This window comes from Neolamprologus brichardi, chromosome 16, assembly GCF_056152115.1.
Source record: "Neolamprologus brichardi isolate AB-2024 chromosome 16, ASM5615211v1, whole genome shotgun sequence".
NCBI classification, from domain to species: Eukaryota; Metazoa; Chordata; class Actinopteri; order Cichliformes; family Cichlidae; genus Neolamprologus; species Neolamprologus brichardi.
In genome coordinates this window covers 33,277,408-33,281,074 of record NC_142119.1, presented here as the reverse complement: position 1 = coordinate 33,281,074, position 3,667 = coordinate 33,277,408, and the positions used below count along the sequence as shown (strand labels likewise).

The following is a 3,667-nucleotide window of genomic DNA, read 5'->3' as shown; positions in this document are numbered from 1 at the left end:
GTGAGTTATTTTAATATAGCACACTGTGTCATACCTCAACGACGATTGTGCCTCACCCCACCAAGATCTACAGCGATGTAACTTAATGGCGTGTTTTGTTTTAGGTTTCGAAAATTTCTGTTATCATTAGTTTGACCTTATGCAATCTCAGAATGTTTTTACTCTGATAAAATGCAGTATTTAAGAGACCTTATAGCCTTCATTCAATTTTTAAATGGTTGTTTGTGCCCAGTAAGACACATAGATGAGTTGGAAACATGAGGTGGGGGGAAAGTGCTTATATGGGACAAGTCTTAATTTCCTTTTTAAAAATTCTTTATTTTCAGGTTCAAAAGCCAATACAAAAGCAGTATTTCTTGGAAAGAATGAAAGTAGCCCTCTTGCGTGTGCTTTACCAAACCAGTTCCTCTGCATCACCTGACTGTAGAAGTTTGTAATGACCACGCTGGTTGTCAGATGACAAAAACAGTAACAAGGCACTAACAACATGGACCAGACTGCTGGTCCATGCACAATCTTGTCAAGAAGTTGCATAACTCACCTTGTGATCACAATCACATTAACAATTAGGTGTTTTTGTTGCCTAATTTAATTGTAGGCAACTTGATGATGGTATCTGCTTCTTTCAGCAACTTGTTGTAAATTCTTCCTGGTGTAGATTCCTTACAGACCTTACAAAAAACCTTGTGGTCATGTCTGCATCTGAGTTAAGTAGTGTCAACCATGGTGTGCCCTTGCAAAAAGACTTATATGACTTGCAAAGGTTGTGATATGCTTAGATCTAATCCAGCTTGACTGTGGGGAAAGTACTTGGTTTCCCTTTGGGAAAACTGGGCACCAGTGGCAGACCTGCCTGTTTTCCTCTCATTTAAAGTGAGCATGGTTTTGTTCTGTGAGCACAGGTCCCACTAAAGCAACCTGGACCCTCATGATACTCATATGGAGTCTGATTTTGAGGGTTTGGTTTGAAACACGCACATGAGTAATCCCATCGGTGGTCATGTTGTAGAGCTTTGGGAATGCTCTTCCAGTTCCTTTTTGCACAAACTTGCACATACACTATTGCTGTTGTGTCAAAGCCTTAAATGGGCCTGTCCAACTGCCACTATGTACCAGCCCTCCCCTGGTATCTCCCCACTCACGAGACAGTGCCAAGAGACAGGTAGCTGGACTACCTGTGTAAATTGAATGGGCTGCATATACCATCTCATGGTGCCAGTAGTGACAAGGACACTGTTAAAATGAATATCTAAATATATGGAAGTAACTATAGATTTACGGCTGCAGTTGTGATGATCATTAACTTGCCCTTCATGTCAACAAACTGTCTCTTGAGCACGTAGATGCATACTGTGCATTGAAGTATGCAGCTGTAAACTTGCAGGTTCATTTACGGTAGATGGCCTTCAGCATTTCTCTAAAATATGTTGCTGGCTTTTTCTTTCATTTCCTGGAAATGCGGTCACAGTTGTGCATGCATTCATTTAGAGAGCTGCTCAGTACAGCTAAAGCCTTCTCAAGACAAACATTACGAATGTTTTGTTTTTCACTCATAAATACTGATGAACAATTGAGGAGCATGAATAATAAATGACAAAAACATCAAAATTGCATATTGGGAAAAGCTGGAAGTGGCAAATATTTGCCTTTTTTTGTTTGCGCTTTGGTAGAAACAATTTAGCAAATATTAAGATAATAATTTTTGGATTACCTGCTGCAACTAGTTCTAGTTGGCAAACCTTGCAAAGGTGGCTATTTCTATGTAACCTTAATGCAGAACTACAACTGCTTCTCGGCCTCTGTGTCTATGAAGGTGCCATTATAGTAGGAAGTCAATATAGCGTCAGCTTATATGATATGAAGTGGGGAAGCTTTCCAGTTTATTGGAATACGTTCAAGCTTCTCTTTTTATTCCGTTGATATGGCTCTGAATGGTTTTATGAGGTTGTATATTGTAAACTTGTCCAACTCATGGCAGTGAAGCTCTTGTACGTGAGTTGCATACAGTCTTGCTGTTATTTCGCTTCAAGGGTCAATAACGGAATTGATAAATAATCTAACTGATGAGCAGAATTCATAACTGCACTGGTATCAATAAAGTCTGCATTCATGATTGATATTAAAATACAGTAGAGGGTTGTGATAGAAGCCAGTATCTATCGAAGTGCTTGTTGCTATTGAAGACTCATACTGCACACACCATTAGGCCTCATTAGTATGTTGTGACCCATATATATATTTTTTCTTCATTATGGGTTGATTAAGTATTCTAACCCAGCCCTACAGGATGCTGTTAATACGTTGATCCTCTTTCCACAGCGGTCATTTAGTTGAACCTGTCAATCAAACATTCAGAAATGGTAGCTCACATGCAGAAAAGAATGGGGAAGTGCACATAATTCTCTAAATGGCTGTCATGTGGATGAAACTGAGAAATGAGACTTGAGTTAATGGTGAAAGAAACAGTTCTCATACTATTGCTGTTACACAAATGATATTTAAGAAGGAATTTTCTGTTTTAAGGTTTTTGTTGTTGCTTGGTTAGCAGTGTTGGGGAGTAACGGAATACATGTACCGCCGTTACGTATTTAAAATACAAAATATGAGTAACTGTATTCCGTTACAGTTACCGTTTAAAAAGGTGGTATTTAGAATACAGTTACTTTGTTGAAATAAATGGATTACACGGCGGTACTTTCCTGTTTCATATTGTCGCGGGTCAGGACTGTTTGGGTTTTGTTTGACAGCTACGTTCTGTTGTTCCAGGTGGCAGTGTTACGGTTGCCATGGTTACAGGGTGACACTCTCTCTCTCTCTGCGTGTTACCTGGGTGAGAGAGGCCTTTTTGTTGTTGTGCTAAGCTAACAGGCAGAATGCTACAGGTATAGCTCTAAAGAATGTAGCATCATGGGCAGTGTAGTCCGTGCTGCAGGGAGAATGGACTGCCATACACGTTATGTGTCTGTGAGCGAGGGAGGGAGAAAAAGGAAAAGTACGAGCTGTCATCGAGCAAAAACGGGAGCTGGAAGCATGTAAATATAATAATAACCACTGCAGCCAAGAAGAGAGCCTGACGAGCCCAGCTGTAAGTAAGCTATTAAGACTCGACTGTACACCGTGTTCGTGTTTTCCTCCGAAACAATAAGTTCTGTTGGAGCAGCCTTTCAACACCTCTCTCTGTCTCTCGCTAGCAAAGTTGACCCAGACAACAAAGTAAAGCTAGTTTTCAGCTACGAGCCCGACACAGAACCCACCGTATTAGCCAGAGGTCCCTTTACTACGGTTCAGAGCCGCGGACCTTCAGTAACAGTAATAAATCACAGCAATAGTACATTCATGTAGTTGTAAACAGCATGATAATATATTAAGTAATCCAAAGTATTCAGAATACGTTACTCTCATTGAGTAACGTAACGGAATACGTTACAGAATACATTTTGGGTCATGTATTCTGTAATCTGTAATGGAATACATTTTAAAAGTAACCTTCCCAACACTGTTGGTTAGTGATGCTGGCCAAATGTGTTCCAATCCCGTTCAGTTATTGGTTAAATCTGTATTTATGTAGAATGTAATGAATAATTTAGATCACTTATAAATAATTGGGCATGTTTAACTAGAGCTTATTGTATAATAATTGAACTACAGTATATATTACTTTCGTTAA

At 39.5% G+C, this 3,667-nt stretch overlaps 1 protein-coding gene across 1 annotated transcript in view; it reads left to right on the top strand.

Moving 5' to 3' along the window:
• Window positions 1-3,667, top strand: part of slc49a4 (solute carrier family 49 member 4) — a 60,137-nt gene that overhangs the window by 534 nt on the left and 55,936 nt on the right. The window lies entirely within an intron of this gene.